General features: G+C 43.3%; 1 protein-coding gene across 1 annotated transcript in view; it reads right to left on the bottom strand.

Moving 5' to 3' along the window:
• Positions 1 to 26,927, bottom strand: part of LOC143837334 (sushi, nidogen and EGF-like domain-containing protein 1) — a 44,309-nt gene extending 17,382 nt beyond the window's left edge. Inside the window, exon 1 of the mRNA XM_077337021.1 lies at positions 26,880 to 26,927. The gene's annotated coding sequence lies outside the window, so the exon portion shown is untranslated. The remainder of the gene's footprint in view (positions 1 to 26,879) is intronic.

The raw sequence follows: 26,927 nt of genomic DNA on the forward strand, positions 1-26,927 counted from the left end.
CTTCTGTTTAGAGGCTTCCCTGGCTTCAGTCCTTCCCCTTTAGTCACTAAGCACAAACCACAGAAAAGCCCGTTTGCTGAAATAAAGTCCCTTTATTTTTTACACATTAATTCAGCCGAAAATCGGGCCCGCGAGAGGGGGGGGGGTTTCACTCGGAGGAAGCGTGGCAACGATCAAACGATCAAACGACAGCTCAAACACACCAGGCAGCTGGATGGGTCTCTCCGTTGCAACGAATCTACCCAGATTCGTTGCTATGGGTGTGTTTTTTATATAAAAAAACCTTTCTTAAAGGGAAAGGGGCTGTTTGGGAGCATGCTAACGGCTGCCCATTGGCTGCTTGACGGCCAGGGGCGGGACGAGCTTGGCAATAGCGCTTCCTTTCTAGCGATTTCTGCCGAGACCGGAAGCTTGTGGGAAACGCTACAAAACGCAACTGGATTCCACTACAAAGGCAGGTATGCATAACGACGAATTCCAGTACTTTAAATGGCGATTTTTCATTCAGTGACCAATTTGCAACAAAGATCCCGGTGCGTAAAGCCCCCTGGATTTAATGGCCTCGTAAGAGCTTTTCACTTGATTCTAGTTCTTGGTATTAACAGCAAAGAGCTTTTTCAGTGTGTATGTAGAGCAGGGGTAGTCAAACTGCGGCCCTCCAGACGTCCGTGGACTACAATTCTGTAGTCCACGGACGTCTGGAGGGCCGCAGTTTGACTACCCGTGGTGTAGAGGGTACTATGCAGCATCTAACGAGGGTCCTTCCTGTTTCTTCTTTAGATTTTCCCCATCTTGATATGTTATAAGTTGCAGACTCTCTCTTATCTTTGCGAGTAAATCAAATAAAGGGATATTTATTAACTTGCACCCTGGTTAAATCAAAGAGGCATTACTGGAGGTTGATGATAATATCTGTATCATTCTGAACCTTTATATTTGAGAACCTTGTTCATTTGTAATCATTTCCCTCTGGTTTTCTGGAATATATATTTGTCATTTCATTGCTTACAAAAAGAATATTCACTTCTGTCCCTATCTGAGTTGATAAGGCATTGGTCAATATTTAAACCATGTTTCCTGCATAGCACTCCAGCTCCTTCCTGGTTTGCTTTCACAAGAATCCAAAATAAAGCCAATCAATCTTAGTTCACCGGAAAAAAAAAAACAGAATGGCAATTTTTACTTACCTGTTTTCTCATTCCTGTGGCTCTCCCTTCCAAACTAAGATCATCTTCCCTACCTAGATCATGATCCCAGTGCTAAAATTTTACAGAGGGTAAAGTGCGGAATTGCCATAAGCACATCCTCTGTTGATGAATCTGTGAAATAGATTGTGTAGGCATGAGATCTTCCTCACAAAGCCTGCCCTCTGTACCCCTGCCTTCAGCGGGAGACAGGGCTTTTTCAGTGGTGGCCCCTGGCCTGTGGAATGCCTTTCCCCTTGAGCCTCAAGATGTCATAGTCCCATTGTATACGACACTGGTCAGACCGCACCTGGAGTACTGTGTGCAGTTCTGGAGGCCTCACTTCAAGAAGGACGTAGATAAAATTGAAAGGGTGCAGAGGAGAGCGACGAAGATGATCTGGGGCCAAGGGACCAAGCCCTATGAAGATAGGTTGAGGGACTTGGGAATGTTCAGCCTGGAGAAAAGGAGGTTGAGAGGGGACATGATAGCCCTCTTTAAGTATTTGAAAGGTTGTCACTTGGAGGAGGGCAGGATGCTGTTTCTGCTGGCTGCAGAAGAGAGGACACCCAGTAATGGGTTTAAACTTCAAGTACAACGATATAGGCTAGATATCAGGAGAAAATTTTTCAGTCAGAGTAGTTCAGCAGTGGAATAGGCTGCCAAAGGAGGTGGTGAGCTCCCCCTCACTGGCAGTCTTCAAGCAAAGGTTGGATACACACTTTTCTTGGATGCTTTAGGATGCTTTGGGCTGATCCTGCGTTGAGCAGGGGGTTGGACTAGATGGCCTGTATGGCCCCTTCCAACTCTATGATTCTATGATTCTCATTGGACCCCCTTTCTCTGTTTTAGGCATCAGTATTTCTTCTTTCCATTATTCCCTGTGGGTTAATGTGCTTCCTTCCCTTTACTTCCTATAGGCAAGAGTGCTTTCCATTCTATGAGCAAGTATTCTTTCCATTATTCCCTGTGGACAAGCATGCTTCCCATGATTCCCTATTAATAGTTGTATAACAACAGCTCTTTGATGCAGGATGAATTTGAGGCTGAAAAAAGTGACAGAAACATTATATAAAAAAAGAGGCAGAGCAAGCGAGAGAGAACTCTAATCACAGTCAATATGCAGTCCAATCAGTAGATGTCACTCTACACAGAGTTTCAGTAACATTGCAAACCCAACCCAGGTTCCAAAGCAAAGAGAGCTCTCTCTCCGCTATCATTCCTGCAATGTAGAGAAATCCTCTGCATTTGTTTTATCATCTACTCCAGGCTTATGTTCTCATGGTCACCTTCAGAATTGATTTCTGTAACTCGCTCTACGCGGGCCTACCCTTGTCTCTGACCCGGTCCTCACAAGAACACCTTGGAGGGCCCATATCCAGCCCATATCCTGTGCTAAGGCATCTGCATTGGTTGCCAGTTGCAGGCCGGATCTGGTTCAAGGTTTTGTTTTGAATCTTTTAAGGCCTTTTAAGGCCTTTCGCGGTCTGGGACCCACAAATCTGAGGGACTACTTGTTTCCCTATGCCCCCCTCAGGGCTCTGCGCTCTGTGGGTACCATGTGCTGGTCATCCCCGGCCCCAGAGAAGCTCACCTGGCCTCAACCAGGGCCAGGGCTTTTTCCATCCTGGAGCCAACCTTGTGGAATGAACTCATGGAAGAGCTGTGGGCCCTGGGAGAGCTTTCGGCTTTCTGCAGGGCCTGCAAAATGGAGCTCTTCTGCCAAGTCTACGGATGAGGCCAGTGCCGGAGGAAGACTGGATGGGGCTTCCCCCAGGAAGATATGATCCCACAGCAGCACCATCATTGGCGTGGCCAATTGTCATACCCCTTAGCCAACCCAGTTAGTCGCTGTTTTATTAGGGTGGGTTTATAGTTATTTCTGCCATGTTGTTTTGTACTTGTTCTGCAAAGTTTTTACAGGGTTTTTAATGGCGGGTGTTAACTGGGGATTGTATTTTATTGTATTGGGATTGTTATGTAACCCACGTGCCAAGAGTGACAGGTAACAAATCGAAGAATGAATGAATGAATGAATGAATGAATGAATGATCAGACTTGCTTTGTATTTTTCAAAAAGGATCTGTATACTAATACCCCCTTTTGTGGATATCTAAATTTACAGATTGGGGACATGTGGAGAAAAAACATATTTCTGAAAATTTGTGGGAAATAGGGAGAGCTGCAGTGGTGGTGATGTGACAGAGAATGGTAAGAGGTGATGGAGTACCCTGTGAGCATTTTGAGTTCCCACTTGTACACTCCAAATCTCCTGGTTTTGCAGTCCCAGAAGGTTGCCAACCCTGGCTTGGAAAATTCTTGGAGATTTGGAGGCAGCGCCTAGTGAAGGCAGATATTTTGAGGATGAGGAATCTCAGAGGAGGTGATGCCAATAAGCTCTGCTCTCCAAAGCAGCCATGTTCTTCAGGAGAACTGACCTATGTCGCCTAGAGATGAACTATAATTTCAAGAGGACTTTAATTTCAAGAGCTTCTACCTGATAGCTGGTGACCCTACTCCCAGATAGAAAGAGGCATTATGTAATAAAAAAGGAGCCACTATAATGTTGTGTTTGGTAAAACAAAGACTTCTCTGGGTGATGTGGCTGTTGCAATAGGGAGGATATGGGATAATGGAGGCTCCAGACTTGCTTGCTCCAGTAGAATTTGGCAACATACCATTAATGACAGAAAATGAATGAATAGATTCATAGGATAGATGGGGCCAGCAGTAAATGGTGGGGTGGAAGCCGTTGACAGTTTTATTTCTCCTATGTATTTGTGAACTACAACTGAATTTGAGGTGTCTGACTGGCTGGTTTAGCAAAGAATTTTCATATGGCTGTATTTGGATGCTGTGACACAGTTTACTAATGTAACAGGATTGACTTTTGCTTATATATTCGCACTGTCATGATGGTCAGTTCATCATTTGAGGAAGAGTGCTTGCACTCGAAAGCTCATGTCTTGATCAAATCTTTGTTGGTCTTAAAGGTGCTACTGGACTCTAGATTCAGAGGGCGTATCTTCAAGCTAGCCAACTGTGCTCTAAACCCAGTACCAGGACAGTACTGGGAAAGGTCTCACTGAGGTACACATCATCTCATATTTTTCCCTTCATGTTTTGTCTTCCAGGGTGTCCTAAAAGCTGAGATACAGTGAACCCCGCCCTACATTGCTTAGCATGGGTAAGAACGGTTCACAAACTCGTGTGCACAATGTTGAGTATCCTCTGTGCCATGTTTAGTACAGTTCATCCACCCATCAAGCATACTCAAATTACCAGGAAGTGTGCGTGCAAACGAAAGCTCACGCCTTGAATAAATCTTTGTTGCTCTTTAATTTTGTTCTAATTACCAGTGGAACTGTGGAACTCCTGTTCCCCTCAAGAATCACTAAACCCTATTTAAAAAGAACTCTTTCAGAGAGACATCATTTTATTGGCTTGATTTCATACTTAATTGAGCCATTTCCCTAAAACAAAGAAATTTGCCAGGCTAGAACGGATCAGAGAAAGCTCAGTGAGAAACTGTTCAAATCTATTCTCCATAGACAATATTTAGCTTGCCTTCGAGTCAATGCTTTTCTGTACATGAAGTTTTTGGGGGAGGGCATTTGTTTTTAAGTTTTGTGAGAATCAGGGAAATAAAAAACCCCACAAAATCCTTTGTTACAGCCTAGCAGAGTTACACCAAAGTGTGCTAAAGAAACCATTCGTACAGAAACGGGCTTCGAGGGACACTCTGCGAGAGTCCACTCCTTAAATTAGCTATTGTTTCTCTGAAAACAAGAAAACAAGAAATAAAAATGTGGGAAAAATAAAAAATGTGCAGGGTCAGCGTGATTCTATCGGCGAAGAGTTGAGGACTCTAATCCTGAGAACCGGGTTTGATTCTCTCCATTCCTCCTCCATGTGATGCTTGTTGGGTGACCGTGAGCCAGTCACAGTTTTTCCAGAGCTCTCTCAGCCTATCCTACCTCACGAGGTGATTGTTGTGGGGACAAGAAGAGATTATGCCTGTAAGCCACTCTGAGACTCATCTACTACAAAATGGAGCATAAACAATGTTTCTTCATTTTAATTTGGCAATAATTTGAGTTTGACTTTCAGAACAGAGACTGTGGTCTACTCTGCACAAAATAGATAATGCACTTTCAATGTACTTTAGAAGTAGATTTTCCTGTTCTGCACAGAAAGATCCAGCTGTCAAAGCAACTGAAAGTGCATTATCCTGTGTGTGCAGAATGGGCCTCTATCTAGTTTATTGTTTTTGAAACTCAGCTTTGAGTTTCATTGACTCTAGTTGATGAGTTTTAAGGCAGTTCTATTAAACATCAACATCCTTTTTAAAAAAATCAACATTTCAGTTGTTTTCCCATCCATGATCTCCGAATCCAACAATATCTCTAAATTTATTTTTTTTTTATTTACCTCATTTGTAGATTGTCTTTCTATCATAGGTGGCCTAGAGTTTAATGTGTCATTGTCATCTCCGTTTCATTCCCACAACAACCCTGTGAAGCAGGTTAGACTAAGGGACTGTGTCTGGGCCAAAGTTAGAAGAAGTGTTGGTTCTTATATAGAATCATAGAGTTGGAAGGGGCCATACAGGCCATCTAGTCCAACCCCCTGCTCAATGCAGGATCAGCCCTAAGCATCCTAAAGCATCCAAGAAAAGTGTGTATCCAACCTTTGCTTGAAGACTGCCAGTGAGGGGGAGCTCACCACCTCCTTAGGCAGCCTATTCCACTGCTGAACTATTCTGACTGTGAAAATTTTTCCCCTGATATCTAGCCTATATCGTTGTACTTCTAGTTTAAACCTATACTGTGTGTCCTTTCCTCTGCAGCCAATGGGAACAGCATCCTGCCCATATGCTGCTTTTCTCAACCTGAAGGAGTCTCAAAGTGGCTTAAATTCGCCTTCCCTCTCCCAACAACAGACACCCTGTGAGGTGAGTGAGGCTGAGAGAGCCCTGATATTCCTGCTCAGTCAGAACAGTTTTATCAGTGCTGTGGCGAGCCCAAGGTCACCCAGCTGGCTGCATGTGGGGGAGTGCAGAATTGAATCCGGCATGCCAGATTAGAAGTCTGCACTCCTAACCACTGCCCCTGATAAATGTTTAACACATGTAAAAATATATATAGACATTATTTCTCACCCATTTGGGAAACCCTTCCAGAGCTGTCAGGAAACCCCAGGGTTTCATGAAACCCTGGTTGAGAAACCCTGGTCTATTTAAATAGGGAATATAGAGAAATCTGCCTGTCATTATTGCGGAGGGCAAAGCGTTAAACCTTGCAAGCATATAACCTTTACGGTGTTATGAGTTTTTTGGGTGATAGAAATATGATGATCCATGGTCAAAATATGGTGGAATGCCTACGCTCGAAGGAGAACACGTTTTCTTAGCAGCACTAATAAGGTCTTGCTATTCTGTGTCCAGGACTCTGCACTTTATGATTACGTAGGCAGATGTTTCAGATTCCAATAGATTTAATTTTACACTCAATAAAGTTTGTCCATTGAAACTGATTTTCAGTGGGTGTTAAGAATGTAAGATTAGTTGTATCAGGATTAAATAGTAAATGGAGCCAGAACTTAATAGCGAACAGCCATGCTCTAGTTGTCAGCAGTCTTTGATATGTTTCCAAGCACATAACTGCATATGGGACACATTTGGGGGGGGGGGAGGGGCTCCCAGTAGTCCATGCAACAATTTGTCTGACTGCACCTATCCAGATCGGAGACCCCCCTCTCAATAACTGAAAGCAAGATTTAGCATTGAAGGCCCTAAGTGCTGCGGTCACAAATTGATTTCATTTTGTATAGAAGAAGTGAGTTATTGCTAAGGCAGTCGTTTCTGCTACATTTATAGCAAATTTACTATGTGTTGCCCAGCTTGCATTGTAATGGAAGTACATTTGACATGCCTCGCTTGTTTGATGTAATTACTTCCGATGTTCCACACAGGGGGTTCCATGGTTTGGAGAAAACCAGAATCTTAGATTTTTCACAGTTTATTTATTTATTATATCTATAGACTGCCCTCCCCTGGGGGAGTTCAATGATAGCTTATTTATCTTGCCGTAATCTAAACAATGATAAAGACGACACTTCAGCCCAACAGGTGAACAGCAGAGTAAAACTGTGTCATCTGCATGAAGGAACAGTGGAAGATGAATTGAGCCATTTGGGGCATTGACCATCTATGCATAGCAGGGATGGAGCAAGGTCATTAATAAAGAGATTAAAAAGAAAAGGGGATACAGCCTTGTTTTACTCCTTTGTTAGTTTCAATCTCTCAGACCGATTCCACACAGAGGCATAAAACACACTTCGCTTCCTGCTTGCCAATGCACGATCGCAAGCTTCTTGACTGGAGACCCCTCCCATGTTTTCCTGCCACCTCATCACAGCTTTTTGCTTCTTGACAAGATGGCAGAGAGAAGCCAGAAGAGAGAACAACCCGAACTTCTCTCCCCACTCCTCGGCTTGTCAATCCCTTCACAGCAGTTGTTCTGGGGACTCATAATTTCTTCCTCCTGAACCCCAAAAATACTTTTTTTAAAAAACTGCACTTCTGCATTGTTATGGGGAAATGCCACAACACCAAAACATTTTTTTTTAATTTGCATTGCCGCAGGATCACGTCACAACAATGAAACATTCCCTTTGATTTCTTTTCAGAATTCTTGTAACGGTGTCTCTTTATTTTCAGGTACATTTGTGATATGCTGGCCATGGTAAAAGGACCCCAATGATTGTGCGTTGGCAGTAAATATTTAAAACAGAGAGCACAGAGTACAAGCTAATGGAGAGAGGGCTGCTGCATCACAGCCCTCCCCCTTTCCTGTTAATACCCCACCACCAGAAAACACACACAGGAATGAGTTTTTGGTGCCTGGTCCCAAAATTACTGAGCACAGTGAGGCAAACATTTTATTTTTAATGAAGGCATGTAGCATTGCGGTCTCGCAGACATTCAGACCGTGCCATTAAAACTATATATATATATTCTTGACACAGAAATGCAGATGTGAGGGTGGATGCGAGGGTGGGCAAAATGCTACTGTTGCACGTTTCTCCCTCCACACAGGCTTGCCTCTGTTTGCACCCTGGGATTGCAACACAGCAAGATGCGGGCAATCGGGATTTGGCGATTTCTCTCATAACAGAACAAATCTTATGAAAACTTGCACCAGCCACTTCAGAGCTCCGAGTTGCTGCTGACGTCATGTGGAAGCAGCCCTAAATTCCATGAGCAATGAGAGGCTGTCCAGGAGGCAAATTCCTCGTGCGGAATAGGTCTAGGAATTAAACTCCCAGTAAGAGCATATCTAATCTGACAATGCAACCTTCTTGGTGACAGTATCTAAACAATGGAATTTTAGTTTGAAAAAGGACAATTCTACCGACATGTGCTGGCATGGTTGATAATGGTTGATAATACTGGGGCTGGATTCATCATCATTTTATAAACTGAACTATGCCAATAAACCACATTCTGTCTGTCTGTTTGTAACCTGACAACTTATCCAAGAGTACAGCTTCTTGAATAAAAATAGCAATGGCCCCATATCTCCATGTTCATCTTGGCCAGGTTTCCCCAAGGAGGTTCTCTGGAAACAGAGTCAAAAGTTCCCTTGATAAAAATTCCCTTGATAAAACCTCCCTTGATAAAAATTCAGCTCATATGCAACAACAGCAACAAAAACCGGTATAAAATTTGCCCATATTGACAAAAATCAACCTGGAATGTACATGATAAAAACAAGATTCAAATAAGGAAGGTTGAGTTTAGTCAATTTGTTAGTCAGTCTGCAGTTTTTAAAAAAAATGTATACAAACATCCAAATACAAAATAGCAATAAATTATTTTACAAAGAGCTAGTTGCTTATGAAAGGCTGGTATAAATCTATAGCTGTTAAAGGTCCTATCCCAAGTCTTTCATCATAAAAAAAATCAATAGCTAATTCGATATATTTTATCACTTTGTTCTTTATTGGGCTCTCTGTTAAAAATGTTCCTCTAATACAGGGTGGCCAAACTGTAGCTCTCCAGATGTCCATGGACTACAATTACCATGGTAATTGTAGTCAATTGATGTCTGGAGAACCACAGTTTGGCCACTCCTCCAATATATCAGGAAGCATATTATTTAAAAATGAATTCTTGAAATCTAAGATTAGAAAATGCTTTCTTAGAAGAGGCATTCAGCTTTCTCTTTCCCACTCGGGATGGTCCCACCATCATAGTGGACTTGGCTGGAGATGACCGATTACTGTTTCTGCTCAATCACTCAACTTTAAAGCTGCTACCATGTGATTTGGTTTCCAGGCCTGGGTTAGGGCCTTGGCCAATCTTCATTCACAATGCAATTCTCTTCCAAATGCTTTGCCAAGAAAAGAAAGCAGATGTTGTGCGTTGGGTGGAAAGTGATTGCTTAAGTCATTGAGTGATTAGTCTATGGCTGTCTAAATTCCTTTATGATTCATGGAAATATGACATCCTACTGGTGCCTCAACGGACAATAACTGGCACAGGGCAGGAACACAGAGGTCCATGGAGACACCCAACCCTACCCAGAAGCCTCTGTGAATAATTGCTCTGTTCTGTTTATCCAAGGAGGACGTTTTGGGGACGTTTTATTCTCACCTCACTGAACATGGGGGTGAGCTCTATATGTATTTCTGGCCTTCAAAAAGCAGAGCTTCCCCCATCATGGGGAGTGCTCTTAATATCTTGTATTGCCCTATAGGTAAAAAAAAGTCAGGGATGTGTTGGATTCATGAAACATTTAGCCAGGTGATCGCCCTCCCCATCGCAGGCGGTCCGCAGCCTTAAAAAGGTTGCGGACCACTGATGTAAGGAGTTCATAGTCTGAGAAAGAGTGCTTGCACTCAAAAGCTCACGCCTTGAATAAATCTTTGTTGGTCTAAAAGGTGCTACTCGACCCTCATTTTAAGACACTTTCCCGCCCAACCACTGAGCTCTGAAATCAGAAATTAACTGCTTGGGGTGGGGCTTGCAGGGGGATGACCTGATATGTAAAATCTGCAGGTTAAAATCAGGGGGGTTAGAAAGGGTTAAGCATCTGTATCAGCTGTTTCCTAATCCTCCCTTTTAAATGACTAACCTCCCTCCCCCCCCCTTCAAACAATCACACCTTGAATGACTCCAGAATTCTTCTTTTGCCTAGCCACGATCAGCCTCTCGCCTTAACCATCTGACATGTGGGCTAAGTGAGCTCTGCCCTCATTATAAAAGGCTTCTGTCAATATCCCTGAAGTGCTGCTGGCCATAAACAGAAGTGCCTTCCATATGGAACTCATTTATTTTTGCACAAATATTGGCATAATCGCTGAGTAAGAATGCTGTGGGTTGAGATGAGTGGGCAGAGCCTTGAAATGTAAACTAACCCTGCTACTATTCCAGCTGATAAAACCCTGCAATTTCCCATGATTGCCTTTAATCCAATTCTGGAGAACACAGAATCAGGGACAACTGGTTTTCAGAAGTCCTTCTGACCTTTCAATTTTTTCTCTCTCAGCTAACAAACACTGGGATGAGAGCCCAAGATTATTAGCCTAGAGGAGCACAGGAACTAGAGCTGCCAGCCTTCAGGTCGGCCCAGGAGATCTCCTGCGATTACAACAGATCTCCAGACTGCAGAGGGGGTCTCGAGGGCATTGCACCATCCTGAGGCTGCTCCCCTCCCCAAATGCCACCCTCCTCAGGCCCCGTTTCCAAATCTCCAGGAATTTCTCGAACCAGAGTGCTCCACAAATCCCTTCATCTGTCTTTCTCCGCCAGGTTCTATGTGCATGCTTTTGAAGGTGGGGGAAATGTGAAAAGATTGATTGATTGATTGATTGATTGATTGTTTCATTCATTCATTCATTCATTCATTCATTCATTCATTCATTCATTATTTTTATACCGCTGCTCTTCCAATGGTCTTGTGGCGGTTTACACATGATAAAAACAGTAAAAATACAATAAAACCCCATAAAACACCCCTTACAGCACGATAGCGAATAGCAAAATAGATGGCGACCTCTCACTCAACTTGTCTAATATCCATCCCCTCCCCTGTTCAGCCAGATGGCCATGCCGTCTTCTGCTGGGAGCGAGGAGCCAGATCTTATAAGCATCGTGGGGGGGGGGGGGATCCTCCAATGAAAACACCGGGACTCCACCCTGGCCTCAACCGTACGCCTGGCAGAAGAGCTCCGTCTTGCAGGCCTTGCGGAAAGTTGACATCTCCAGCAGGGTCCTTTACTCGTTCCACCAGATCACCAGAAGATGTTTAGGTGGGAAGGCCTTGAATCCTTTTCTCGCTTTTGATAGTTTCAAAGAACAGAAGTGGTCCCAAGTGAGGGGGAAAGGAAACTGACTCCATGCCTGGAGTGGCTTTGAGATACTCAGGCGGATTCTGCGTAACGGCAGCTGCACTGGAACGCCGGCGGTGTTTATTTTATGTTATTTATTTTATTAAGGGGGGCAGATCTTCCTTGCGGCCCAGTCTCATCCAACAACTTGGTGGAAGAGCTCCGTTTTGCAGGCCCTGCGGAATGCTGAAAGCTCCTGCAGGGCCTGCAACTCCCCCGGGAGCTCATTCCACCAGGTCATGGCCAGGACCGAGAAGGCCCTGGCCTTGGTATCTCTCTGGCTGCCGCGTGAAGATTGTGAGGGGGAGCTCCCCACCTCCTTAGGCAATCGATTCCACTGCTGAACTACTCTGACTGTGAAATCCCCCCCTGAATATCTAGCTGGTACCTGGAAAAATATTGTGCCTCACACAAGCACGTTCATTTATAAGCCAGGATTTGCATCAGCCTTCTGCCAAGAGAACACACAATATCACACCACACACATCCAGATTCCCATTTTTTAAATATTTTTTTTATTTTCATAAAGATAGAAATATAGAAATGAGACAGTATAAGTTGTTAATACAAAGAACAGTAAAATATAGTGTTCATTTGTTACACTTAAACCATTTTTAAAAACAATGGAATGAAACACCAGTTCATTTTGGGACAGTCAGCAGGGTCAACCCTGGATAACCCTAATATTTGGATGGGAGACCTCCAAGGAACATTAGGGCCATGATGTGAAGGTGGGCAATGGCAAGCCACCTTTGAATATCTGTTGCCTGGCTGCCAGACAAGCCTAGGACCCCCTGGCTATACCACACATATGCCATAGGATAAATAAATAATAAAAATAGGGCCATAGAGGTAGGAGCTCTTTCCTTCCCATGATGTCTTTCCAGCCAGTGTGATGTAGCAGTTAATTGTGGTGGACTCTAACCCAGAGAACCGGGTCTAATTCCCCAGGAAGCCTGCTGGTGACCTTGGGCCAGTCATAGTTCTCTCTGAACTCTCTCAAACCCACTTACCACACTAGGTCCCTATCATGGGGAGAGGAAGGAAAGGTGATTGTAAGCTGATTTGAGACTCCTTAGGGTAGAGAAAAGGGAAGTATACAACCCAACTATTCTTCGCAGACCTGTGGAGCTGTCATTTTGACCCATGTTTATGTTGGACTTTGTCATTTAGCAAGAGCCAGCCACAGACTGCCAGTCAAAAGGGTTAAACTGTTTGTTTACACTTGTTGCTAGTGGGACAGGCAGAGTGGGTCAAATGGTCTGTTTTCAAATGTAAATTTCCTAGCTTCCCGGCCATGGCCTGACTCTGGTTTGTCATGTACGCAAGTTTGGCAGGAAGAGAAAGAATTCTACTTCCTCTCTTTGTTTGAGAAAAACTCTGCTTTGGGCAGAGAAGTAGATCCATCTTGAATCTCAACCATGTAGCAGCTAAGGTAGACAGCTCCTGTAATGAGCTAAGTATTTTCTTTTTTACTTCCAGTGCCCTTACCCTGTTTAGCTAGTAAAGTTTGTCTTTTTATATACAGTAAACCTGCCTCGTCTGGTCTCATTATTTATATAATAACTCTGCTAAGGAAATCTGATTTTTCCCAACATAAAGGTTATGGTGGCCCAGATGTTTTTTTCTGTGCATGTCTGAATTTTTGAGACCTGGCAGTGAAGTTTAAAAAAAAAAAAGCTAGAACAGGATAGGAAGGAAAAAGCATTTTTTGCATTTTTCTTATTGGAGATCGTCCTGAGTTTTTTTTGCAAGAAGAAGACGGATTAATGTCTTTTTAAGCCAGAGCTAAGAGCTTGAGAAAAGTCTCTTTGATAGCTGTGCAAAAAGAAAGACCCGCGCTGACCTTCTGCAAAGGAAACGGGAGCTGAGCCTGTGTGTGCGTGTGTGGATATCTGGAAAGCAGCCAGCAGCAGCAGCCAGCCGAGATGGCCCCAACTGGAGAAGAACATGATCCTGATTCTGGAGAAAACAGGGAAGTAAAGAGTACCCCTACTCCAAAATTAAATTCCTCCTCAACCCAATGTTTGCCATTTCTAACTCAAGACAACTTTATTTCATGGCGTTTCAAAGTACATAATGTCTTAGGAATGAATGGATTGATCCATACTATAAAGAAAGATTTTCCAGATGAGAATGCCCCAGAGTATGAACAGTTTGAAATGGATAATTATGCTGCAATGCATATTATTTCTGGAGCAATTCAAGACTCTGAGACAAGGCTGTTCTTAACGGCAAAATCAGCAAAAGAAATGTGGAAAAAATTAGAGGAGAGATATCAGAATAACTCTGCACTATCCCAAAGATCTCTCTATGTAAAATTTCTGACTTCAAGATTAGAAGAGGGACGGGACTTAAGTAAACATTTAAACATGCTGTTGGAATATGCAGACAGACTGAAGAAAATTGGACATGATATTAAGGATGAGTTGATAATTAATGTTATACTTGGATCTTTACCGAAAAAATATGAAGCCAGAGTTCACAATTTGATGTGTAAGGACAATCTTACAGTGGATTATACTACTGACTATTTGCTGAAGAGTGATGTGAATGCTACAGAGCATGGAGCTGAAGGTTCAAAAGGCACATCTGTGCTACAATTAAATAAGAAAGAAATTGTGTGTTATTACTGTGGAAAATCTGGTCATAAGAAAAATGTGTGTAGGAAATTCTTGAAAAATAAGAATAAGGACCAGACAGATTCTAATGTACAGAGTGGATCTCAGCGAAAGGACTTTAAAGCTGATAAGAACAAAGGCCAAAGGCACGTGTTAACTCTGTCTGTGAATCAGTTGTGTGGGACTGAAAAAGACAATATTGTTTGTGAAACAGAATTAAAATTTTGCTTAGATTCTGGATCAGAGGTTGTTTTAGCAAATGAGAAAAGTCTGTTTACTAATTTTGAGGAATGTTCTGAGTCTCTGTATTCTGTGGATGGTCAAGAAATTAGAGCCATTGGAAGAGGAACTATATCTTTCAAATGTAAAGGGATTAGTGGAAATTTTGTGCACTACAGTATAAGAGATGCTTTCTTTGTTCCCAATGCTAAGCTCAATGTGATTTCTGTATCCAGACTTGCTAAAGGAAATTTTGAATTTCATGTAAAAGGAAATGAATGGCTAATTTATGATTCTGCTGTGGATGAGACATTTAAAGCTACAGAAAGAGGAAATCTTTATTTTCTGAATGCTGAAATGGAAGGATATGATAAGGAAGATAAGCATAAACTGCTGAATGTAAACAGGGATGTTTGCAAGCATAGGAACTGTATTTATGCATTTCATAGGCGAATGGGACACAGAAACTTTGAATCTGTTAAGAAATCTTTGTGTGATGTTGATTATAAGATTGTAGAATGTGAAATGTCCAGGAAAGGTTGTGAAATTTGTCTCATGGGAAAGGCAACAAGGCCCACCATGTGCAGCAAACAAAGGAACTCTCAGAACAAGGAATACAAGCTTCTAGAGAGGGTCCATGCTGACTTGATCGGTCCCATTACCGCATCTGCTGGAAAAGCAAGATATATTCTCACTATAATTGATAATGGAACAAAATATGCTTGTGTGTACTTCCTGAAAACAAAGGATCAAACTTTGGACAAATTTAAAACTTATGTAAGCTATTTAAAGACAAAATTCTCAAAAGTTCCTGAATGTTTAATTACAGATGGAGGTTCTGAGTTCAGCAATTTTGCATTTGAAAACTATCTTGAGCAAGAGGGGATTTCACATGGGAAGACTGTCCCATACACCCCAGAATTGAATGGAACTGCAGAGAGATTTAATAGAACCTTGATGGAAAGTGCTAGATGCATGTTATTAGGTTCAAATTTGCCTGATGTGTGCTGGGCTGAAGCTGTGAATACAGCAACTTACTTGTACAATATATCACATTCAAAAGTGATTGGCAAAACACCATATGAGGCCTGGAATGGCAGAAAACCTAGCCTGGGACATTTGAAAACTTTTGGAGCTAAGGTTTATGCTTATGTGCCGAAGCAAAAGCGTGGAAAGTTGGATCCCAGAACTGAGCTGGGAATTTTTGTAGGCTACAATTCATACAACAAAGGATTTAGAGTCATGAATCCTAAAACTTTTGAAGTTGATATAAAACATGTTGTGTTCGTGGATGAGAATTGTACCAAGCAGTTTTCTTTACAGGATTTCTCTACAGGAGAAGAGGATTGCAGGAACAATGAGGCAAGCAGCTTCACTCAATGGGTGAAGATGGCGGCCACCAGAGCTAATGCTCGGGAACAAAGAGCAAGCTCAGCAGAAGGGGCAGCGCCACCCAGTGAAGAGAATGCCAAACTACATCGCCTTACTCAGACAGAAGGGGCAACGCCATCTGCTGGTGAAGACACAAAACTACATGATAATGTCCAACCGGAAGGGGCAACCCAAGAAGCAGATGAGACAGCGCCACCTGCTGTGAGGAGGTCGAAAAGACAGAATAAAGGAATACCTGCAAAACGTTACACTTGTCAAGTCAAAGCACCAGATCAATGTGAACCGTCAACATGGGAAGAGATGATGAATCTTCCAATGAGTGAAAGGATCAAATGGCTGGATGCAGTGGATGAAGAGCTTGATTCTCTTCGCAACAACCAAACATGGTCATACACCAAATTGCCAGCTGGAAGGAATACAGTTGGATGCAAATGGGTATTCAAGATAAAGCGATTACCCGATGGAAGCGTGGACAGATACAAAGCACGTTTAGTAGCAAAAGGATATACCCAGAAATTTGGAACTGACTTTACTGATACTTATGCACCTGTTGTCAATTACACATCAATAAGAACACTGCTCAGCATAGCTGCATCAAGAAACATGGCAGTAGAGCAAGTGGATGTCAAATCAGCATTTCTCAATGGAGAATTAACTGAAGAAATCTACATGGATCTACCACCTGGGAGTGAAATTATGGATCCAAGAACTGTGTGTAAACTGCACAAAAGTATCTATGGACTAAAGCAAGCTGCTAGAGCTTGGAATGAGAAGCTCAACAGCCTACTCGAGGCACAAGGATTCAAACAAGGAGCAGCAGAACCGTGTCTGTACTCCAGAATTAAAAATGGACAATATCAATACATACTTGTATTTGTTGATGATCTACTCTTATGTTGCGGAAACAAAGAGGAAACAAAAGAAATTATTGAATGCTTGAATAAACATGTTGAAGTCAAGCAACTAGGCGACATAAGTACCTACCTTGGAATTGAAGTGGAAAGGACCACAGACGGGGGATTTCTACTTAGCCAAAGACACAAAATAATGGACTTTGTTAAGTCAATGGGCATCAAAGAAGAAGACGGAATTGGCACTCCACTAGATACAGCTTACATGTCCTTACCTGATGGACAAACACTGGATAACAACAAGGCATACAGAGAAGCCATTGGAAAGTTGTTATACATGAGTAATGTTACCAGACCTGACATTACAGCTGCAGTAGGGATCTTGAGCAGAAAAGTCAACTCTCCTGATCACTATGACTGGAAAGCTGTAATAAGAATGGCAAAGTATCTCAACAAAAGTGCAGACTTGAAGTTGAAGATATCACCATGTGCAAAACCACAACTAGTGGGATATATGGACGCAAACTGGCATGAAGTCAAGTTTGAAAAGAAGTCTACAAGTGGATATTTGTTCTTCTACGGCGGAAACCTGATCAACTGGACCAGTAAAAGACAGCATCTGATAGCTGGATCAACTGCAGAGGCAGAAGGCATAGCAGCCTGCAATGCATGCAATGAACTTGAATGGATAATAGGTCTACTGAAGGACTTTGGTGTAGATGAACCTAAGCCAGTCACAATGTATGAGGACAATGCAGCCTGTATCGCAATGATCAAAGGCGAGAACATGAAGAATGGGACGAAGCACGTCGCAATCAAGATAGCAATTGCAAGAGAGAAGTTCAAAGAAGGACTTATTGATGTTGTGTACTGTACTACTAACAATATGATTGCTGATGTGTTGACTAAACCATTAGATAAAAGGAGATTTGAGAATCTTAGAGATGAGCTAGGATTGTTTGATGTCAGTGGCTAACTCTTGAGAAGGGGTTTGTTGGACTTTGTCATTTAGCAAGAGCCAGCCACAGACTGCCAGTCAAAAGGGTTAAACTGTTTGTTTACACTTGTTGCTAGTGGGACAGGCAGAGTGGGTCAAATGGTCTGTTTTCAAATGTAAATTTCCTAGCTTCCCGGCCATGGCCTGACTCTGGTTTGTCATGTACGCAAGTTTGGCAGGAAGAGAAAGAATTCTACTTCCTCTCTTTGTTTGAGAAAAACTCTGCTTTGGGCAGAGAAGTAGATCCATCTTGAATCTCAACCATGTAGCAGCTAAGGTAGACAGCTCCTGTAATGAGCTAAGTATTTTCTTTTTTACTTCCAGTGCCCTTACCCTGTTTAGCTAGTAAAGTTTGTCTTTTTATATACAGTAAACCTGCCTCGTCTGGTCTCATTATTTATATAATAACTCTGCTAAGGAAATCTGATTTTTCCCAACAGTTTATACATACAACATGCAGTACTCTGACTAACGGTGGCTCTCCAGAGTCTCGGAGATCTTTCACATCACCTCTTAGCGGTGTGCCAAGTCCCTCCTCTTGGCAACTGATAAGGGATGAGAGGGGATTACCAGGAAGGAGAAGAAAGCCCAGGTGGTGTGAAGATATCACTTCTGGTGCTCACAGGAAATGGTATCATCAAGCTGTAACTTCTTGGTGGTGCTCTCGTATTTGGGAAAAGCTCTATGGTAAAAATATTTTCTTCCATAGAGTTTTTTTCCAAAATATCTGAGCATCACCTAGATGTCACGGTGGGCCTTTCTGCACACCATAAATATTATGAAATACCTTGTGAAGATGCTACATTTTTGGCATTTCTCATGACATCACCAGCATCCAGTGTCCAAGCAGCAAATCACTAGCTTCATCCCCCATTTTAAAGCTCTAGCTGGGGGATTGTATAAAGTAGATTCCCCAACCTAAAAAGCATGAGCTACAGGAGAGCAAACAGCAAGCCACATACTAAAAAAATGTATGGAAGAAGCGCTATCTGCACCTCCAATGTCCCGCCTTTGCACCTGCCTCCCTCTCCTTTCTCCCGGGACGGGTTTTTTGTTTTTGTTTTAAAGCAAACTGCCTGGAGCAATGAATAGGCGTACAAGTGTGCAGGCAAAGCCAAAAATATTTTTTACCAAGTTGTCACACAAGGCATGCCTCTTTAAATTCCCCCCATCAGGAACGAGATTATTTTTTTCAGTATCAAGACTCATGAGTCCATAATGGCTGGTATTCAAAAAGCACCATGCATCTATGATTAGATTCATAGGCGTTTCAACAAAGAAAGTTTGGATTTTTTTTTTTTAATGTAGGCATTGTGAGCCCTTTAAAAGTTTGGAAAAGGGGATTGGTTGCCAGGCTTGATTGACAGGTAGAAGAGAGTTGTGTGTAAAGTGCGTTGCTCTCTTCCGCCATTTCAAGCAGGCATGTGGAGTGTAACAAGTGCAAAAAGGTGGCAGATGGAAGTGAGACAAGCAGAAGGTGAAGAGTGGCTGGAGGTGCGATTATTTTTAGCGCTACACCATTATCCTGCCATAAAGCTATATTTTTAGATGTGCGGATATGCCCGGTGTATCTGTATAGCTTTGGCTTCTCTCTCTCTCTCTCTCCTGATAAGTCCCCCTCCCCCCAGCCAGCTGAATGAGCAGCTGAGCTGGCTATTCTAACCTCCTCTTTGATCCTTTTTACTGAAAAGACAATAAATTGAACTTGGGATCTTCTGCATGCTAAGCCGATGCTCTACCACTGATCCACAGCCCCTGATGGACTGTTCTCTGTTTGCATATAACCCTCACAGAGACACAAGGACTTCCTTAGAGCGAATTATCAGGAAGTTCTTGCATGGGCGTTTATCTCAGGCATAACAAAATGTGGTCAATTAAAATCTCTTTGCTGAACAGCTGCTTAACTGAGTGGTTCTGCAGGAAGTATTACCTCATCAAACAGTCTAATGAAACGGCCTCTTCTCCCACACACCCAGAAATGCATATTTGTATTCTGGAGTATATGACCACTCAACCTCTTTAAGATTTTTTGCAACAGAAAACTTCAGAGTTGGAAAGCCCGCCCGTACCCTTGAACTGCACAGATGGGGAAACAGAGGGCTCAAAGGGTATGCTGCATGCTAAGGGGGGGAAAATACCATACAAGAGGGTGGTCTTGGAACTTCCTTCAGGAATGTTATTGGGAACAGCAGAAATGTTTGTACAGTGAGCTACTCTTGTCTGTCTGTCTGTCCGTCCGTCCATCTATCCATCCATCTTCTATCTACTTACTTACTTATTATTGGACATGTACCCTACTCCTGGCCAGCCAACTCGGGGCAACTCTGCTGCCCCCCCGCCATAGGTGGGGTGGTTCAAGCCAGTGCCATGCATGGTACTTTACCAAACTATAGATTGATACTTTACCAAGCCATAAACTGGCAATTTGCCAAGCTTATACTATATTGGTTCTTTACCAAGTCATAGATTCATACTGTCTATAGCCACTTGCATTGGTAATGGCCAAGCAAGTACTTAATCATAGAATCATAGAATCATAGAATCATAGAATCATAGAATCATAGAGTTGGAAGGGGCCATGCAGGCCATCTAGTCCAACCCCCTGCTCAACGCAGGATCAGCCCTAAGCATCCTAAAGCATCCAAGAAAAGTGTGTATCCAACCTTTGCTTGAAGACTGCCAATGAGGGGGAGCTCACCACCTCCTTAGGCAGCCTATTCCACTGCTGAACTACTCTGACTGTGAAAATTTTTTTCCTGATATCAAGCCTATATCGTTGTACTTGTAGTTTAAACCCATTATGGGGTGTCCTTTCCTCTGCAGCCAATGGGAACAGCATCCTGCCCTCCTCCAAGTGACAACCTTTCAAATACTTAAAGAGGGCTATCATGTCCCCTCTCAACCTCCTTTTCTCCAGGCTGAACATTCCCAAGTCCCTCAACCTATCTTCATAGGGCTTGGTCCCTTAATCTTTCTCATTGAATGCTTTGGAAGCCCTTTGCCTTTTGTGCAGTTTAGCAATGTTACCAATCATGCGAGGTTTTTAATATATTACCACTGAAACCGTTGACTCTTTCTAGGACTGCAATAAAAAATACGCTTCCGCAATTAGACTATGTATTGGAGTGACAGACTACATGGTTGTTTATTCAGTCCTAGGAGAAAGACACTTATAAAAGCAAGTGACTCCATTGTTTAATTTGGCAGAATAGGAAAGGGTGTGCCCCTTTTGCTCCTAGCTAAATTAAACATGAAGAGAAATTGAAAATAACTTATCGAAGACTAAGAATAAAGGACAGAATTGGCCGTCCACAGGATTCAGTTCACCTTTGGGCTCTCAGATCAAACTTTAATCTAGTTCCTTATTGGTTCACATCCAAAGAAGCACTCTTAAGTGGGTCTACTCAGACATAAGTCCCATTTAATTCAGTGGAACTCAGTCCCAGGAAAGGATTCTTGGAACTGTAGCTTAAGTGTGGGATTGCCGATCATACAAAAACTTCTGCAAAATATTAACCAAACTGGCTAACATTACAAAATCTAATCAGAGTCCAGTAGGACCTTTAAGACCAACAAAGATTTATTCAAGGTGTGAGCTTTCGAATGCCAGCGCTCTTCGTCAGACTATGATCTTCTTACATGACAGGGAATATGTAAGAAGATCATAATCTGACAAAGAGTTCTTGCACTCGAAAGCTCACGCCCTGAATAAATCTTTGTTGGTCTTAAAGGTGCTACTGGACCATGATTTTATTGTGCTACTTCAGACCAACATGGCTCCCCATTGGAATCTACCATTACAAAATCTAGGGCCTTTTCGCACGGGGATCTTTGTTGCAAATTGTTTGCGGAATGAAAAATCGCCATTTAAAATAGTGGAATTCGTCGTTTTGCACACCTGGCTTTGTAGTGGAATCAGTTGCGTTTTTTAGCGTTTCCCACAGGCTTCCGGTCTCGGCAGAAATCGCTAGAAAGGAAGCGCTATTGCCAAGCTCGTCCCGCCCCTGGCCGTCAAGCAGCCAATGGGCAGCCGTTAGCATGCTCCCAAACAGCCCCATTCCCTTTAAGAAAGGTTTTTTTAAAAAATACAGACCCATAGCAACGAATCTAGGTAGATTCGTTGCTACGGAGAGACCCATCCAGCTGCCTAATGTGAGCTGTCGTTTGATTGTATGATCGTTTGCACGCTGCCTCGAGTGATAAAAAAAAATTCCCCCCCCCTTCTCACGGGCTCGATTTTCGGCTGAATTTATGTGTAAAAAATAAAGGGACTTTATTTCAGCAAACGGGCTTTTAAGTGGTTTGTGCTTAGTGACTAAAGGTGAAGGACTGAAGCCAGGGAAGCCTCTAAACAGAAAGAGGCTCGCCGGTGCGTTTATCCCCACTCGCTCGGAGAAAAAAAAATGGCGATCGCTTCGCCGGAAGTTTGGAGGAGAGAGCCAGGGGGAGGGACTTTGAAGAACCAGCAACAATGGTAACGCACAGGTCTTTAGCGCTACTGTTGCAGATTGGTTGCAGGAGTGTATCGCTATCCGGAGGGTGAATCCACTTTTCTGGATTCCCCTGAAAGCGCCACAACGAAGCGCTTTTGGCGGGTCGGTTTCAGGATTGTTGCAGATTGTCTACGACGTCGTGGGTAATGCCAAATTAGTAGCGTTTTCAATTAGCAACCATTGTGCTATTTTGAAGCCGTGCGAAATGGCCCCTAGTTTGCTCAACAGAAAACTAGAAATGAGAAAATCTCCAGAATCCAGCCTGGCCTGGAGGAAATTCACCGACCACCCCACAGTGGAGATCAGCGATTCCCTGGCAAGAAAGGGCGAGAAGAGGCAAACACTGGCATGTCCCTTCCTGCCCACCCACTCACACTCTGCCTAAGTTCATAAAAATCAGCATATCTGTCAGATGACTATCTAGCCTCTGCTTAAAAACTGCAGACCTCTCAGTCGATGTTCTATATCACATGTATTAGTAAGGTCAGATGGGGAAAGCCTTGTTTAGAAGAAGAGTGAGCATGGCTTCTGCCAAATAAAGTCTCGCCTCCCCAGTCTTCACTCATTCTTTAATATTTTGGATAAAACCGAACATGGCGATTGTGTTACCTGGTACACAGTGTACAACTGAGTTTTCAAAAGGCGTCCAAGGCTGAATCTGCACAGAGCTTCTCTTCCAATCCCAGGTCGATTCAATCCCTGCCATCTACACTGAATGCGATTTCCATTTTGATTTTGGCCGATTTAAGCTTTCCCTCTGCAACAAGCATGACTGATCCGTTTTGACCCTACCTTTCCCCCCCATGAGTACCCAGTTTGCTGGGGGGGTAAACGGTAATGACTGGGGAAGGCACTGGCAAACCACCCTGTATTGAGTCTGCCATGAAAACGCTAGAGGGTGTCACCCCAAGGGTCAGACATGACCCGGTGCTTGCACAGGGGATACCTTTCCCTTTACCTTCTCCCCCCATGATATCCTGGAGTGGATATAACACTTGATATTTGAAAAATTGGCATGAGTAAAGGTGCTCGTCCCGAGTCTCCAACACTCTAGAAAAGCCCTGATTGGCAAGGGCATCAGTTCAGGGCCTCCTCATTCCCATGTTGCAAGGCCTCCCTTAAAGGGGAAGCCCTAATTTCTCTCAGCAGAAGCTCCAGAAGTCCTAACTTCTCTCGGCCGAGATTTGCCTCTTGAATTTATTACACCTCCTCTGCTGTCTCCAGTCCTCTCCCTACCCCTTCAAGAAAAGAAAGAGGCTCCTGCAGCACTTGGCTCGCCTCCCTTCTGAGCTTCCCTAATCACATGCAGAACACTTTCTGTTTCAATGATAGAAGAAGACCCGAGTTCAAATCGATCTGAATTCAGCAGGATCCACAATGGAATAAACCAAGTAAGTGCAGCCCAAGAGAGTCGGAATCTCTTTTAGTAGGAAAAAAACCCAAGAGACATATAACAGGTTGAGAATTGATAGAAAAAAAGAAAAAAAGAAGATATGAATAAATGAGGGATTGTCACAATGGAGAAGCTCTAACCATGGAGTGCCCCTCATTTGGTGAGTTCATTTGGTACTATTTTAATAATATAATACCATGATGTGGATCCAGGGTAAATGGTGCAACAGCCAACTTTTCAGATGTGAGATGCTAAAAAGCCCAAACAAATGGTACAGAACAGCAAAAGGACTGGACGGGGAGAAGAAAATTATACCATCTTCTCTTTGGCATACAGACTGGGCATTCTGGCTTGTAAATGGCTCCAGCTAGTCACTCAGAATTCTCTCTCCAGATAGGGAAATCCTTTGAGATTTAGGAAGAAGCCTGGGAAATGTGACATTTGGGGATTGTAGAGAGAATTCAGCAAGATCTGACTCCACCCTTGAAAGCTGCCATTTCCTCCAGAGGAACTGAGCTCTGTAAGTCTGGAGGTCAGTTATAATTCTAGGAGAATTGCAGCACCCTACTGTAAGGTTGGCAACCCTACAAGTTGGGGGACTAATGGTCCCAACTCAAATTAGAAGGAAGATGTCCATTATGTTTATTTCATCTTCAGAAAACGAACCCCAAAGCGTCCATTCCTATCAGCACTTGACTGCCTATGAAATGCAGTAAATCCATAAATGGCAGGTCCTTTTCCAACCCCACTTCAGATGTACACTCCTGTTCTCATTTCCATGAGAATGGCAACAGCAGGTCCTCAAAGGAGTGATTGACATAACCAGCCACTGCTTCTACATTGGTCTTTGTGCAACTGGTATAAATCACCAGCAGACGAGACAGCTGCTTGCGCAAAACCATTATAAAAATGATCCTCCACCCCATGCTTGAAGGTTAACTCTGCTCCTGCCTGCCTCCCCGCCCTCTGCCCTCATTTCTGCATCCTCCACGGGCTTTAAATTAAAGATATTTACACATTATCAGTCTGCAATGTGCATATATATTTTGTAGGGTTTGCCAACTGATATGATTTTGGAGGGGGGGGGGGAAACCATAGCTTTGTGTTATCAGTTTCTCTTGTATGCAAAAATGCCATCTTCCTTCCAGCCTCCCTGTCTTGGAATGACAGAGAGTAAACTATTATAAAAGCTAGCTACTCCAGGTACTAAACTGGCCAGATGCTCTCAGGCAGGTAAGTGCAATTTTCTCCTTTCCTTATTAACCAAGTTTTCTTTCCATGCAATGAAGGAACAGAAATGAGCAAAAGATATCACCTCCTTTTTGAGGATTACAAAGCCTAATTCTAAATTCTACATTGACCAGGAGAGCCCAAGAGAACCTGATGAATTCAGGTCTTAAGACACTAAGCAGAGTCAGCCCTGGTTAGTCCTTGCCTCGGTGGTTAGTCCACCAAGGAAGTCCAGGGTTGCTGTGCAGGGGCAAACCACCTCAGTTCATCTCTTGCCTTGAAAACCCTACAGAAGGGATTCCCAACCAGGATTCAGTGGAACCCTGGGGCTATGCAAAAACTCCTCAGGGATCATGTGACCTTTCCCAGAAGTTTGGGTGGCTACTGACATCACTAGACGTCACTGGAGCCCACTCCACCTGTTTCTTTACAGCAGCAGTTCTCAACCTGGGGGTCGCAACCCCTGGGGTTGACCCTTTTCCCAGGGGTTTCTGAGGCCGCCGCACCGCCACCACCACTTCCACTGCCACCATGTAAATTGCTGCCACCACCGGCAGTGGCAAACCAAAGGGGGTCGTGGCATTAAGAAGGTTGAGAACTAGTGCTCTACAGGCTTAATCTCTTTCTCTACAATGGAAACATGGTGAACGATTGATTGATTGATTGATTGATTGATTGATTGATTGATTGGTTGGTTGGTTGGTTGATTGATTGGTTGGTTGGTTGGTTGGTTGGTTGGTTGGCTGGCTGGCTGGCTGGCTCTTGCATTTGACTTCTGCACCCACTTCTCTGAAGGGGCAGGGCACCGCTTCTGGGGTTCCTCAAAGCCTGAACAATATTCCAGGTGTTCCTCCAGGGTCCGAAGATTGAAAAAGGCTTCCCTGCAGGGCCCCGCAGGCTGATTGTGACAGCCAGCACTGATTATAATTGGGCATGTTGCCTAAAATGAGAGCTAGTGTTGGGTTTGAACTCTAGAGATTTAGTTTTGGATCCCCACTTAGACTCAAATGTCATCCTTAGCCCTGAAGGAGTCAGTGGGTTTAGGAAGATGGAACTATGGTTAGAATTGCACTGAAGATGGCTTGGGGAACCCCTCTCACTCTTTGGGAGACTGTAAAATGGGCACGTATAAAATAGCCCCTTGGAATCAAGCCAGGCTCCAAATGGTGTGATGATACAGGAACACATTTGACTCACAAGAAGATATTGTGGCATTTTTGCTCGGCTGTTTTGCACCTCGACCCTTTTGCACCCAGGTTCAGTTTTCAGTTGTGTTTGAAGACTTTGCAGTCCAATGGGACATTTCAGTCATGGCCGGTTTCCAAGTCGAATACGGTCAGTGGTGGGAGCAGCAAATGCACACGGGCTGTGCCATCATTCTGCCTGGCTGATCTTCTCCTAATGAGAAAGGATTCTCCTGTGTACAAAGGAGCTTGCTTTGCCCTAGAACATTTTCCAAATTCTTCAGCGAACAGCACCAAAACACTGAAAGTGAACTGAAGGGGCCAGTCTTAGAAAAATATAAAAGTTCTGGGATTTTGAAAGCCTTGACTTTACAATTTCTACATTTGAAAAAAATCAGATATTTAGACCCTGCTTTCTTTCACAATAACCAACCAAAGCTGTTTACAACATCATTCCCAAATCCCCATTCCTCTATTTTTCCTCTATTTTTACCTTCAAAATAACGACACTGTGAGGTAGGCTAGAATCATAGAATCATGGAAGGGGCCATACAGGCCATCTAGTCCAACCCCCTGTTCAATGCAGAATCAGAGAAAGTGTCTGGGCCAAGATCTCTCACCAGGTGTTCATGGCAGAGTAAGAGTTGGAACCTGGGTCTCTGCTCTTTCTAATATTGTTGGGGCCACTGTTGTTGTTTGCACCTTGCCTCTTTTTTCATTTTGTGATTTAGTGTCACTCTCCCCCTTTGCTATATTGGAGCTCTGGACTAATGTACTTCTCTATGGTTGCATCCTTCACATCAACCCACTGTAGAACTGAGTCCAGTTTCATATGTGAATATTGAGGACTCTTCCCCACACTGGGCATTGTAGCATGAAGCCTGCTGTATTGCAAAGCCCGAAAAATAATTGTGACTCACCAGCACTCCACACTTCTCGAGCTGTCTCGCATGTTTCTGGCCCCTTTT

The sequence above is a fragment of the Paroedura picta genome, chromosome 5, assembly GCF_049243985.1.
Source record: "Paroedura picta isolate Pp20150507F chromosome 5, Ppicta_v3.0, whole genome shotgun sequence".
NCBI lineage: Eukaryota > Metazoa > Chordata > Lepidosauria > Squamata > Gekkonidae > Paroedura > Paroedura picta.